We start from the raw sequence: 15,536 nt of genomic DNA on the forward strand, positions 1-15,536 counted from the left end.
GGAGTCGCCCGGCTCGTGAGTGTGCGGAGTACGTAATAAAGGAGAGCCGCGGGCAAAGTACGCCCGCGCTCGCGCTTGTGCAACACAGCCCGGCTCGACTGTTCCCCCGCTCGTGTCTGCCTGCTAAGCATCTTCTATTCAGTACATCACAGTTGGCTGACGAGGATCTTCGGATCGGCGTGTGCAGGGCGGCAAGTAACCCGTGCGGTTCCAGGCTACGGAGCCAAGGGTCTCACCAGCACGAGCATGGCAGAAGGTTGGGGCACGGCGCACGGGCGCGTACCCCTGTTCGGGGGAGATGAATTCGAGTTGTTTTCTGAACAGTTAGGTTGCTACTTTCGCGCGAATGATGTAGATGATGAAGAGAAACGCAAGGCGATCTTGCTCGCCTCGCTATCAACAGAGCACTACCGGCTGCTGAGTGATTTGGTGGCTCCAAATAAGCCCAGTGATGAAGGGCTATTGTTTCAGGACATCGTGGCGAAAATGAAGACCCACTTGGCGCCAGAGAAGTCGTTACATCTTGCGCGGTTCCAGTTCGATCACCTCGCTAAGGGTGGTGAGGAGCGCGTTGCAGACTTCTTAGCACGGGTGAAGCATTCGGCTGTGCCGTGCAAGTTCACGACAGAGGAGCGTCCGGCACGGCTCAGAGATCGTTTTATTTCTGGTCTGCGAGACGCAAAGATGGTAGCAGCCATCCTGCGGTTGACCGACATCACATTCGACTCGGCGGTCGGGACTGCTTCGTCTGTCGAGCAGACACTCACGGATGTCTGCACCATCGCTGGCCAGGACGTAATGAGTAGCTCCAGCTGGGGCATGTCGGCTAATCCCGAGGTCCACGCGGTGACCGCACAGGTGCCGCAGGTCGCGCAGCCCGGAGTCCGCGCGATGGCTCAAGTGCCGCAGGTCGCACGCGCGCCTGGCGGTGCGGGACGAGGGCGCGCACCACAGCACGGTCGCACCGGGAGTGAAGGGGCTTTCCAGGGGTGCTGGGGGTGTGGGGGTCCGCACCTGCGACAAATGTGCCCGTATAAGAACACCGTGTGTTTGCATTGTCACAAGGTGGGACATTTGAAGCGTGTGTGTCGGATGGCGGGGGCCTCCGTTGGGGTCTTGGATGACGAGGTGCGGGAGGACCCCAGTGATCTCGAGATTGGCCTGCAACCGTGGCATGACGATGCCGGCGTGCCGGAGCAGGAGATGTAACCACAGTTGAGTCTGTTTTCCGTTGGTTCGGAGATGACGACGCCTTTCACGGTGGAGGTCGAAGTGAATGGCGAACCGACCGTGTTTTGCGTGGATACCAGGGCTGCGGTGTCGGTCATGGGTGAGCAGGCGGCTCGTGGTCTTCGCGGTGTTCGCCTGGTCAAGACGGCCTTGTCGCTGTACACGTACACTGGTGAAGCGATTGCACCGCTTGCGAGGGCCGACGTCTCAGTGCGCTACCGAGGTCGACGCGCCCGGCTCTTGGTGTTCGTGGTGCGAGGGGAGGGGCCCGCCCTTTTGGGTCGGGACTGGCTGGCGCACCTCGGGCTGGATCTCCGGTTCGTACCTCCAGGTGTGCCGGTGCTCTCTTCGATGCCTTCGTCGAGTACCGAGGGCGAGGTTCTGGCGGCGGGAGCCGCGTCGATGCAATGGGAGCGGCCGTTCGTTGCTGCCTGCGGCGGTGATGTACGGTTCGGGAGCGGCAAGAGCCGTATCAGCTCTCGCGATGAGTTCCCGCGCTTCGGCAGCGTTCGTGAGGCAATGCGCGCCGGTGTTGTTCGAGCAGCTTCAACAGGTTGCGGTGAGCCCGTGGCATTAAAGGGAGTCGCGAGTCACAACATCGAGTCGACAACCAGGAAACGGACTCGTGATGTGGGTTGTGGGTTGCTGTTCATGGCATATGTGTTTTTCCTTGCTCTAGTGATGCAGTTTAACGTTGTTGAAATAAATGCCAGCAGTTCCCGTGTGAGAGTGGGTTTGGCGGAGATCAATCAATGGGATTTGTATTATGATCAATGTGATGTGGTGGCTTTGGGAGCGGTGGTGGCGAATAAAAAGGTTGGGTTGGCCTTCCATTGTCCCGGGCCGCGGGTAGTTGCTTTGTCATGTGCTGGGATTTTATCAAAAGAACGCGCTGTACGGAAAAATGAGTTTGCAATGCTTCAAATGATGTTCATAGTGATTTATAACGAGCCTATGATTGAAGTGTGGTTTAAATGGAATTGCTACCATCTAGCTGCCGTGTGGGTCTCGGAGATCGACTCGGAACCAAGACTGGTGCGCTGATCGGCGTTACCCCCACCTCTGGTTGCGAGCGCGGCTCTCTGTGTTCGCTCAAGGCCGTTTAGACGGGCGTTGGCGTCTCAACTGATTGTGGTGCGTGGGTTGTTTTGGAGCATTAAGTGCGTACAGCCAGCAGCACTGTTCAGCGCCCCCAGCCAAGGTCGATCAAGGTTGGCGCTGGCACCACGGCTTCCAGACAGCGGGCTTCCGGCCTCGGAATGTTTATCTACGTCGGGTCTGCCTGGGGGGAGCGGGCCGGAGGCGTTTGATGGTGCCGGGGGAGGTTGGCTCGAGAGATCGCCACGGCCTCGGCGAGGGCCATGTCAGCATGAGCCGCCTGGGGGCGTTTCCGCTGTGTAGGGCTGCTGTGCTTTTCGCCTTGCTGCTTCATATCGGTAACGCGGCCAGAGTTTGGGAGGTGCTGTGTCTTCGGAATCTGGCCGTGGCAGCTCCATTAACTCGCTTTCACGCATTATATGATGTGGTGTGCTGTTATACTTCGCTGTTTTCATTTTTTGTGCCTTGTCGACTATTATACCGAAGTCCTTCGTGTTGTTTATGCTTATTATGATGGTGATCATTTAATAATCATAGTTTTAGGAGGGAGGAGTGTGGTGTAGCCTGCGGGCATGCAGGGCGGGGCATGATGATGATGCATGATGGGCATGATGATGGGAGGAGGGGTCGGCGTGGTTATCGGGTCTGCAAGGGATATAAGGTGTGCGCGCCGCCTGAGACGTTGTAGTAATGCGGGAGTCGCCCGGCTCGTGAGTGTGCAGAGTACGTAATAAAGGAGAGCCGCGGGCAAAGTACGCCCGCGCTCGCGCTTGTGCAACACAGCCCGGCTCGACTGTTCCCCCGCTCGTGTCTGCCTGCTAAGCATCTTCTATTCAGTACATCACAAAAATGAGTGACACAATAGTGAGAGAGTGAGAGAGAGAGTGAGAGTGAGAGTGAGAGTGAGAGTGAGAGTGAGAGTGAGAGTGAGAGTGAGAGTGAGAGTGAGAGTGAGAGTGAGAGTGAGAGTGAGAGTGAGAGTGAGAGTGAGAGTGAGAGTGAGAGAGAGAGAGAGAGAGAGAGAGAGAGAGCGAGAGAGAGAGAGAGAGAGAGAGAGAGAGAGAGAGAGAGAGAGAGAGAGAGAGAGAGAGAGAGAGAGAGAGAGAGAGAGACAGGAATCAGGAATCAGGAACAGCCTGGAGGAGGAATGATTTTGTTAATGACATTGTCAGGTTTAGCAGCACAGGCTTGATTGTCAGATTGGAGCAAAGACCTCAAATGGTGGAGGTCCCTCCAGTTTGGGGCAAGGGAACATGGTGACAGGGTTGGGAAACGAGTACTATATATCGCCGACTGCTGTACCTCATGCATGATAGTTTTTGCAGCATTGTTCAGTGAAGAAAAATTTAATCACTGGTTGCCTGTGTGACAAAAACCAAGCTCAGACTAGAGGTTCAATGGATGGAGGGACTGGTTGGCAGAACTTGGCTGTCAATTTTTGGCAGCAAGTTTCTTAGCCAAATGCTCTCTTTCCTATGTTATGGCCAAGTGCATCTTTCTAACTGCTTGAAACCCATCTTGGTCACTTATCAGTGATCGTGTTGGGGGTGAGTCAGAAAGTTGCATTACTCCAGACTAAATAGTGTGGTTGAGTGTGACTCTACGACGAAGGGTTAATGGCCAAAATGTCAGCTTCTTCTTGCTTACAATGATCAACTTTCTCTTGATTCCTTCCATTGTTAAACTCCATTAACCATTTTATTTTGGGTAAAATTTTGTTGAATTCTTGTTTCGGGTGAAATATTGTTTAATATGTCCACAATGATACACAGACAAAGCATTGCAGAATATTTGTTAAAAACTTATATTTGGTAATTATGTCTCTCGTGTTTAAATCTTTACAAAAATTGTTTAAAATTATAAACAAAATTAGCACTAAAAAGACAAAAATGACATTATTCCAAGTTCGACATTCAAGGTGGATCATCGAAATTCACGAGACAGTTGCCATAATAAGGAAGCTCCTTATTAGCTCATAGTTCAGCACAAAGACGGGTATGTTTGAAATCATAACTTTAATCAACAATCTCTCTCATGGCAGAACCATACGAAAAATATTGGACTCGACACTCAAGCTCTGCTTTCAAACCTGGGCAACACAGCTCTCATCAGAAACAAAAATAATGATCTGTTTATTCATCCATGACATACCTATCATCTTTTCTACTCTGATAACTTTACCAACTACAAGAATAAGTATATCCTCCAAGTTAACACTTCTTTATTAAGGAGCACATAAGAGTTAGTGGGTTTAGGCTCTCACATGCTGTCCTGTAAAATGATACCCAATGGTGACCATGTATTTTACGCAATGTAAACTCACACCTGTGTGCACAGAAAACTTCAATGAAAAGGAATTGAAAGATATGGTTATAAGTGGAAAACAAGAGAATAAGGAAATTTATACCTCACTTGCGTCACACGAGGCAGAAGGCAAGGTTAAGCAATTGGTTGCCTTTGTTTGTTTGTCTGTCTGTCTGTCTGTCTGCAGATGACAGATATCAGTCTTTGATCGAGTGTTATAACACACAATTAAAACTTAATTTTAATTAAGTGTTAGATTTTGAACACTGTAGAACACTAATCAGAATATGAAGCTGCAGTTTTGCAGTAATTTGGCTCTGATTTGGCTAATTATAGGGAATGTCATTCCAAGCACACATGTGCAGAGAGGAGTGAAATAATTAATTTAGTCTGTTTGCCTGTCTGGCAGTGAAACAAATGTGAAAATCATTCCAAACAGGAAACTTCATGTTTTTAGGAATGTCATAGAAGACACAAACACCAGGCACGAATAACGAATGTATCGTGTTAGATAAGGTGGTGGTATTTAAAGTGCATCAATGGCAGTAAACTTCCAAATAAATTTTTTTTTTTCCTATATCCTTTAAAACCCGATATTTACTTTCAATTGATTTATATACTTGAACAATGTAGAACACAAATCACCTTCTTGGCACTTTCAAAACCCTTCAGTTTAGGCGTAACAAACTATTTTGCAATTTTACGCCATATTGACCAATCAAATATGCCACTCGTGCTCTCTCAGCATTGAAAAACACCGACATTCAGACAAAATTGCAACCAGTAGGAAATATAGATTGTGCTCAGAAATGCAAAGCTAAAGTTTAAAAGACCCTTCCCATGTCATTTTCCTCAAGATTGTGTGGATGGGGTAAGGTGTTCGATTAACTCTCAAGTTCAATAAGAATTCATAAATAATGAAGAGTGAAGCATTCACCAATCAAGGAAGTGGGTCGAGCGCGTCACTCCTCAACTGGGCCACCAAAAGTTGCTTCCTCCTTTTATCTTGTCTCTTCTCTCACTCCAGAGAAAATAAGAGGAGAAAACAAAAGGGAAAAAAGGAAAAACACATTTACCAGATACAAGAGAGGGATCTGAGCGGAAAACGAATGAAATAAATAAAGATAGAGGATAAACATACACGTAGAATAATTCCTTGCCTGATTCTCTGGCCATATGGATCATCAGCTGGGATTTGACCCTTCAATCCTAAAAACTCTCTGAACAGGTGGTCCACAGCCATAATTGAGCCCAGGGGTCATCCAATCAGGCAGAGAGATTGAGAGAGATAGAGCGAGAGATAACGATGGAGATAGCGCTAGTCATAAGAGAGATAGAAATTGGCATGCAATGCACACGACCATGAGACAGATAAAACGGTCCATTAGCATCTCGTGTCAATGCATTGAACTCACATTGCTGGACTAGAGCTTTTAAATGTCACCGTGGGTGTATTTGAGGTGGTTTGTTTTCCCACTTTTTGAGTCAAGATTGACAGGATAATGCAAGCAGACCATCTCGGAAAACCGCACTTCGCTTCATTTTGCCAGAAGCTCTGAACTTATTACGTAAACCCTTAACACGTTTTAAAAGTGAATTGCTGTTCTTGCTTTACTGGCCTCATTATAATGTTGCACATATCATAAAAATTGTCTGTGAGGACCGGAAAAGAGCTGTTCACACATTTCCTTGCCTTAAATTTTTTTGGGGGAAAACAATAAATAAAAAATCTCTCACCAATCCTCGTCTGCCCAGTTGTCCGTCAATCGAGCTCCGCCAAACTTTCCTTGCTGAGCATGCATACCAAGCTGGCATACCTGTGTGTGTTTCTCATGCTACCTGCACGCACATGTGAGGCACGTGCTTCACAATGGCAGGGGGTGTGGTTGGTGTAGAAATTGATGTCAATTAATCCTGTCTGGAGAGATAAGGCCCAAACCTAACATGCCAAAAGGTCTATGCATTATATCAGTGGCTCTTGTACATTGTGCGTCATTGAATAATTTGCATCGTTCGCTGGAAATCAATTTGGTTACTTGAATAATCAAGCATGTTACAGAAAATCCTTGCGTTTCCTCAACAACTGAAAATATTATTTCAAGTGCAAACAATGGAATATGTACTAGTCTCTGTAAATGCTCTCGGTCTGTGTTGGTGTCATGTACTCGATAGACAGGGACGAAGGCTCTGAAGTGGGAACAACAGGTTTAATTCGGACATGGGCGGGTCACATGACTCTGCATAACCACGCCCGGGTGCACCCATGTATGCAGACATGATCATAAACTACTGATACATCTTAGTCGGCCAACAGGAGTCACAATTAGTATTGTTACAGGAATGTTGCAAGAGGTAAAATGGGAATAGTTTTAATAATTATTTCATCCTACATGTTCAGCATATGCGGATGTAACTGTATAACAGGCAGTGTCGAGTTTGTTCCAGTGAAGGTCCCTTCATCTTCCCTTCCAAGTGTTTGTTTCTGAGCGCCATTACCCTGCCGTTGTGTCCCATGTAGGAGCATACTTAGAGTATTTTGTAACCACCATTTCCACCACCTCCCACCCTGTAACTAATGTAATGCTGTGTTCATGCTCCATATTTATATTTAATAATATTATAATGGCACCCCACACACCCCCGGCTGTCACCCAGGGTGGACCGCCCTCCCCGCACCCTCTTTAGCACACCAGTGGTCTCGTGTCTTTTCCCCATTGCAATCTATCATGTTTTTGTTAACTGAAAATTAGCACAGGAGATCCTTCCATGTGGAGAGACTGGAAGTAATTGTGTGGGGTAATCCCCCCCCCCCCCAGAGCCAGAGAGTATCGAATCGGCACACCATAAACGTCCCTCGATCCTGCTCCTAAGGGAGTAAATAAAACACACGATGGGTGGAAGTTCGCAGTCGGGTCTGGCCTTGTCTTCTGGTGACCATCTCTTGTGAAGTCTCCCCCTGCTCATAATTGCCTCTTTGGCCTGTCTTTGACCACAGACATGCTTTCTGCAGGACCTTCTGCTCTCTGTGCCCAGGTTCGGTTCCTGCGGCACTTTGGTTCTGCAGCTATTTCAGCACAGTTTCCAGCCATTCGTGATACGTTGCCCTGACAAAGCCAGGAGATCGCAGGATGGCCAAAACCAAGTGCGAGCAAGGCCCACTCATTCCCACTATGTTATTTTGTGTCCCGTCTTCTCCTTCTATCTGTGCTGTCTTCCGTATAAGAATGAGGCCTTTACAGTTGCATAAATAAGTCCCTCGTGGGCATGAGGGTTAATCATTTATTCATTTGTTTCACCGGCCATGTTCTTTTCCCTTATCTCTCACCCCTATTTATAGCTTGTAATAAACAAATCCTTTGTTAATGAGAATGGGTGTTGTTGTCACAAAGGGAATGGAGGCTCTGTATTGTATTAGTTAATTTGACACATAATTTCATACTTGGGAAATTGGAAAGCGGCACGATAAGGCGCCATTTGTCAACACCAAATTCCCCTCCCCCCTTTCCTCCCTCCAGCCATCGTTTGGCAAAATTTGGTAGGGCAGCTTAGGGACGGAATGTGGTTTTAAACCATCGACCGGTATGTAAATGATTGTCCCCTCTGATCCTAACCTACTTAGGTCTGACACTAACCACACCTTGACCTTCCATGGCCACCTCCAAAAAACAGCTGCGAAGATTGAGAGATGAGTAAACATTGTGTGCAAACTCGCCAGAATGGACTAGGATGTACTTCGCATCTCTGCCATGGTATTGATGGACTAATTGGCAAAGTATTGCACACCTGTCTGGGCTGCAAGCAATAAGCAATCGGTCTAAATATGTGGATGCCCAGCTGAATTCTGCAATGCATGTTTATTACCGGAAACCTGTAATATACACTGATTAAATGATTACTGGTGCTAGCAAATATTGCATCCTTCCTCCCTACCCCTCCCCCAAACTCCACCACTCATACATTTGCGGAGATACAGCTACATATTAGAGAGGTCATCCACACAAACAACAACCCAGATCTCCCCATACATAGAGACTGAATGAATCTTCCAACTTGCTGTCTGGTCTTCAGAAAAAAAAAAAACATTTTTGACATGTGTGCAAGCTCTTACAGGATGTGAGGATGTGACATTGTAGTTATCTGGAGAAAAGTGTGGGATTAAATCCACATACACAACAAATGTAATTTCCAACCGAACAGGGAAGCCACCTGTTTTTTTTTCCTCCTTCATACAACATGGAAAATTCTTCATCGCATCCAAATGGGACATGGGACAACAACTATGTCAACTTGATGCACAAGTGGCATATTAGGAGCCCTGCAGGATGCAAATGTAGCAACTATGATCAAACTATGGACAACATTACAACACTTTGTCCTCTATGGGAGAGTGACATTGATGATATAAACGTCCTCTCCTTAACAGAATTAGATTGGCCAACTAACCTCAAACTCGATCTATAATTGTTGCCCCAAGCCTATCATATGCAAGAGGTCCTGATATCAATGAAATGAGGCATATCTACCAATCAGAGCTCATCATTAAGCATGCCTTGCAAAGAGCACCTTCTCTGGACTGTCCATTGTCATTGAAGGTCACAAATCTAACACTTGCATTTCCAATGAATTATATAACTTTCTTGCTTGGAGTGTTGGACTGTCAGATGATCCTATATTGATGAACTTTATTGCATGTTTATTTAATTTTATTTGTATGCAGCCTATGGCTACTTGCTGCATCAATTTTTTTAGTTGCAGTTATGAGTGATGGCTGTTTCTTTCGCTTAATTATGTGTATAGCATCTTCTCTCAATCGTGGCAGATAAACACAACATCTAGCCATCTCTGTTGTTTAATATCAGTGCTCTGTAAAATGTTTCAAGCACAAAAGCGAACATTTTGTAGGCTCATTCCACACATCCGTTTTGGACAAACCTCGTCTAATTTCTGGCAAACAAATCTCTCAGCCATTGGTGTAGCATGAAACCATCTTAGTTTGCATTATTACAACCACCAAGGACACCGTGACTCGGCATATTTGTGGAAAATTGATAATTATTTGCTGTTTGAGTTAAATTGTTCCTCGATGTAACCCATATACAGTACGGATCTGACATTCCACTTCCTGAACATCATGGATAATCTGAAGAAGAGGAAAATATCCACTTTTAATCGCAAATTTATCCACTTTATAATTCGGAAATCGGAAAAAGACACATCCTATCTCTTTTGTAGGGTATCAAGGGAGAGGTTATAGTGTCAAAGTTGTCCAAACGGTTCCCTTTAAGTAAGTTGATTGAAGAGTTTGCCAGACAGTCTTTATGGAGAGACAGATTGAGAGTCTGGGGATTGAATGGTGGTGTATTCCAAGTGTTGAATAAGCTCATGTTTATATCAAGGTCTGGAGAGAGAGGAAAGAGGCTGCTGCTTGTCTAATTGAAGGATGAGGGATGTCACAGCAGATAGTGGAATCATCAGCATCATGATATGGGACATTTTCACAAAAGTGGATCAGGTAATGGTAAAGACTGTCCGAGAATTTTTATCAAGCATATATTGCCCAGTCAGTGCAGAGGCCTTATGGTGATCCTGCGTTGCTGACATCATTTGAACATTTTTTTCTAGGCCTTATAAGGAAGGGGTTGAAGCACTATTTCGAGAATATCAAAGAAAGTTGATTTTTGAGTTTGTTCTTTACCGTTACCTGGCCTGCTTTTGTGAAAATGTCCCATATAGGATTTTCTAGAGAGTCAGATAGATGATTGATGAAGATTTTGAACAAGACTGGATCAAAGACACTGCTTTGGGGAACTCATGCCTTGACGAGGGAAGGACATGAGCCGATATAGTTGAGAGCCACACATGAGTTAGGACAGTGGAGGAAACTGCTAAGCTATGAGAAGACGTCGCTTTGGATGTCAGAGGCAGAGAGTTTGAAAAGCAAGGTGGGGAGAGAAACTGCATCAAATGCTGGAGATATGTCCAGAGAGACAGCTCTGATCTCAGGTTTGAGATTGAGGGCCTCCAACCATTGTTGTGAGAGTAGAAGCAGCATCACAAGCAACTGATGGGAGGAGATCAAGCCATTGGAAAAAATAATTATTTTATGTTAATTGCGATGATGAATTCCATGACCTTGTGGATGACTGGAAGTAAGCTAATAGAACTGTAATTTAGAGAATCTGTTTTTGCACCATGCTTCTGTAATGCAGTGATGTTGCCTGACTTCCAAGCAGGTGGAAGATGATGAAGGATAAATGATAGTGTGAACAGAGCAGAAAGAGGATGTGCAAGAACAGCAGAGGAAGTTTTTAAGACAAGTGCACTGATGCCCTCTGGACAAGTTGCGGAATGCGAATCAAGAGTTATCAGAAAAAAAAATTCCCACCTTCTCACAGGAGGAAGACAATGAGAGGTGAGGAGGGTGTATGGATATTGACTCCCAGCATGATTAAAAACGAAACCTGTCAAAGGGTGGAGTACATCCTTGTGAGGCAATGGCCATCCATATCTGATGCTCAACTGCATCTGCAGACATCCTCCTGCAGTTTGGTTACCTTTTTCTTGGAGGTTGGTGACAGGATTTGCATGCCGGCCACCATAAAACACTTCATTCCACAACACACAAAAATAAAGCCAATAAAACTGAAAACCCACACCGTGGGAGTATCTCCTGCCCTGTGTTGCTGCCCTTTGCAGGGCACCTCACCAGATTAGGGGATTGGGGCAAAGTATTTGGGACCCCCATTCTTTGTTAATGGGAGGAAAAGCATGGAGTAATTTTCCTGGGTCGGGTTGTGGTGTGTGCTGAGGTGTTGTCCACCAGACGGACATCTCTTCGGGTTAACCTGCAGCGGCCCCTTCGGGAGGGTGCCTGGAATGTCCTCACTCTAAGAGAGTATGATGAGCAACCTGTCTCTGCTATCATTTGAGCTCCAGCATTTGAACATCAGTATTGAAGCACTCTCTGAGGTGCAGAGACCGGATAGTGGTGAGATCATAGTGGGTGGTTTCACCGAATACTGGTCTGGTCACTATGATGGTTACCATGCCCAAAGAGTTGCTGTAGCTGTGTCCAATATACTGACTCCCATGATAATTGAGGTAACACCAGTCAATGAGCATATTATGAGAATGCATGAGGATTCATCACTCCTTGGGTGTCATTCCCCTGGTCTCTGGATATGCTCCGACTGAGGCGAATGATCTCACTGTGAAGGAGAAATTGTCTGCTGTGCTTGAGTCTGTGGTTGATTGGTACTACAGGAGAGACACTCTTCTCATCTTGGGGGATTTCAATGCATCAACTGGTACTGATGGGGATGGTTTTGAGGCATGTGTTAGTCCAATGAGTCTGGAACTGTGAACCAAAATATCACTAAGTTCCTTAACTTTGCAAGTTGTGGACTTCAGGTAACTTCTTCATGGTTTCAACACCCACAGCCTCATTGCTGGAACTGGTATTCCAACACTGTTGGTGTGGCAATCAAAATAGACCATGTGCTCATTGATGATCACTGGAGGATACTCCAGAATTGCAGTGTCTACCGAAGTGATCAGTTCGTCAATACCGACCACAGGCTTGTTGTAGCAACTCTGAAGTTGTAGCTCAAATCCAAGAGAATGGTACCATCCTAGCCTAGACTGTATGTTGGCAAGCTCAAGGATGAGAGGGTAGCTGAGGAGTGTGCCAACAGGCTGAGTGTGGATTTGGGGGATCTGGGTATTTTGTGTGATGCTGAAGAGTTGTGAAGTGTCTTCTAGACTACCATCCTTAATGTTGCAACTGGTTGTATTGGAACCCACCATGAGGTGAGAAGAATTTTGCTCTGAAGGTGCACTGGACCCCATTGACCAGAATCGCTGGGCGAGGCTTGATGGGACAGCTGAGCTGTTCATGGAGCTGAGGCGTAAGACTGGACGTTTGCACAGGGCAGACAAGGAGGCCTCTGTGAAAGGAATCTGTGAATAGGTAATGCATCACCTGTGGTGAAGTGATTTTTGCCCTGCTTTCAGACAGATTTGTGCATTGTGTTAAGCCAAGCCTGTCCATCGCATTATGTTCCTCAGTTAGAGCTGAGGGTGGTTTGCTCTTGATAGAGGAATCTGAAGTGAAGGCCCATTGGGCCATTTACTTTGAACAGCTGTACCAGGCTGACCTACCAGCTGTTAAGTTGGATGTCAGAGGCGTAACAATATCTGCTGCTGACCCTCCAATAAACTGTGAACGACCTTCCTATGTGCAAAAACATGCTGTGGTGGATCAGTTGAAAGGGGGTAAAGCTCCTGGGATCTGTGGAATTGAGGCTGAACTTCTCAAGGTTGGTAGAAATCCTGTACTAGTGTCATTGCATGCAGTTCTCTGCTTTGTTTGGAGCACAGGAATCATCCCAACTGACTGGTAGGGGGGCCTTGTTGTCTCTCTCTCTCTCTCTGCAAAGGGAAAGGTGATCGCCAAGACTGCAATAACTCTCTTCAGAGAATAATTGGCTATCACTGGTCAGACTTTGTGTCCAACGAGAATTAGCTGTGAGAGACTCAGATGACATTGTTACCTGTATAGTCCATGTATGGACATGTGGCTCATTCTCCCGACGCTGATCCTGCTTACCAAATTCTCTCAGTGATGGAGCCTCGTGGGTGGTGGAGGCCAATAGGCCAACCACGTGCCTTGTGGTTGCAGCAGGTTGATCAGCATCTCGAGGAGATGGGGATGGCCAGGCTGGGGGATGGCTATTATCCCATCCCCATCGAGGAGATGGGGATGGCCAGGCTGGGAGATGATCTGCCTGGGGGATGGCCAGATGGAGCCCTTCGAGTACTGGCAAAAAATGGATGCAGTGATGCGCTGCACCAGCGCATGCTGCCATATCTGACCTGAAGACAATAAGCCCAATGACAGTTTGGTGTGACTGAGTATGGTGGGTAGAGGGGGTGAAGGATTGGGGCCACAAGATTTGGAAGCAAACACAGAATTAGTTTCTCTGTATAAAGCTGCCATTGCAGATGAACATCGATAAAATTCTAGTCAATAAGAAACTGCCACAAAAAGCTAATATTGCACTGTAGCATTAAAATTAATACTGTCACAAATGAAATGCACCTCTAAATGTGTTGTCAAATGATCGATGAGGAATGTTTCAGCTGAAAATAACATTATCAACTCTCTATTTAGTCTCTTACATGACCAATTGCGGAAGCGACATGACATTTGCCACCATGCAAAACTCAAGCTCTTCAAATTGAGTATATTTTATGGCTCAGGCCTAGACATTTCCCATTGATTTTTGCTGCTGTTAAGCACTTCTACATGCATGTCACTTTTCTATAATTACTTGTGGCAAGACAAAATCACACAATCAAATTCTAATGTGCCAGCATCACCAAAATTGAGGCCATACTCATGAGTAACGTTTACACTACTCCAGTTAAGTATCAGCTGAAAAGGAGTTTAAAATATACCCAAGCAATCGATGTATCCTGCTCTTCCGTTGAATTACTACCAGGTAGGGTTGACTCAGCCTCTCATCCTTCCGAGGTCGGCAACATGAGTACCAGCTTGCTGATATGACTGAGCCATTCGAATATCCTGCGTCGGAGTGACGACCTGCCAAGAATTGTGCCCAATAACCCAGAAGACTGCTTCGGCAGCACCAACGCTCTTTACAAAGTATAGTCCCAATGGATGGATGGAAGGAATTGACGTATGGGGAGCTCACCAATAGCAAGCACACTATTGGGTTTCAGTGCAAGTGATTCAAAATGCTAAAAATAGATATTGAATGCTTACAATATTGATCCAAGTAACTCGGAAGAAATTGTTCAAAACCAGCTGAAATGTCAACGGATCGTACGGCATGGAATAAATAACTTTGAGGCAGCAAGATAACAACATTGGAGATCCCTTAGAGAGCAGCATAAACCATGGCAGCAACACCAAAGCCAACCTCATGTACGTCCACCACAACAACTAAAATGTCTGGACTGCAGTTAATCCTGTAACTCAAGGATTGGACTCCACAGCCACATATGGACCCATTAAAAAACATACTCTGCCAACGTAACCTCAATGATTCTACTTTTAAGTTGTGTCGACTCAAATATTCGTTACAACACTCAGGAAGAAAAAAAGCTTTGGTTGCTTCATTTATATACAGTATGGCCCAGATTAAATGTTTGACAGTTGTCCACGTTTTTTGTGCTGGTGTTTGTATGCAATGTGTGTAGTTGGAGGGAATGTTGGGAAGAGAATGCAGGATTCACAAAAAAAAAGTTCAGATCAAAGCATGGAGAATAAAAGGGAAGTATTATGATGAGTCATTTTGGTTTGTCAATGTAAATAATAGTGCAAAGTGTTGTCAGAGAAGAGCCAGTATATACTTCAGTAAAATAGCATCCTGGTTGCACAAATGTTGCCGATTCCCACTCATTTCAGCATCATGGACTTCAATCGGGCAAAAACACAAATGGAACATTGAAATCAGAGAGTTCAAGTGCTTATTCTATGCTAACAACCAATTAGAATTCAGGTTAGATACCGTCGTAGATACCCTCACATTTTACAAAGTTTCAATTTGCTTCTAATTGATTTTTTAGTTCTGCCGAAGGAACTCCCTGGGCAGATTTTATGAAGAACACCAAGTGGGACTTTCTCAGCAATGCGGAGAAATAAAGGCAGTGTAGCATTGAGCTGTCCATGCTGAATGAACCCTCGTCATAAAACAGTTTGTTTTTGGCATTGCATTGGTCTTGGTCAGGAAACAAGTTGTGTATGCCAGACGGTTGGAACTGCTGATTGCTATAAATAGAGAGTTTATGCATATGATACGGAGAGTCGTGAATAGAAAAACATCACTTTCACTTACATGCCTTGACATCACTCGAGAGACTGAATATGAACCCTGGTA

General features: G+C 45.6%; 1 long non-coding RNA gene across 2 annotated transcripts in view; it reads right to left on the minus strand.

Annotated features, from left to right (window-relative positions):
* LOC147034547 (uncharacterized) overlaps positions 1-14,294 on the minus strand; it is a 93,169-nt gene extending 78,875 nt beyond the window's left edge. Inside the window, exons 1-2 of one of the 2 annotated variants that reach the window (XR_015060120.1) lie at positions 14,092-14,294; positions 5,570-5,653 (exon numbers count right to left, since the gene is read on the minus strand). This is a non-coding gene — a long non-coding RNA (uncharacterized LOC147034547). Of the gene's footprint in view, positions 1-5,569; positions 5,654-6,369; positions 8,111-14,091 lie in introns of those variants that run through there. The other variant, XR_015060107.1, reaches the window with a different exon arrangement.
* Positions 14,295-15,536: the final 1,242 nt, after the last annotated feature.

Source organism: Eptatretus burgeri, chromosome 1 (genome assembly GCF_056783735.1).
Source record: "Eptatretus burgeri isolate ZD-2024b chromosome 1, Ebu_testis_v1, whole genome shotgun sequence".
NCBI lineage: Eukaryota > Metazoa > Chordata > Myxini > Myxiniformes > Myxinidae > Eptatretus > Eptatretus burgeri.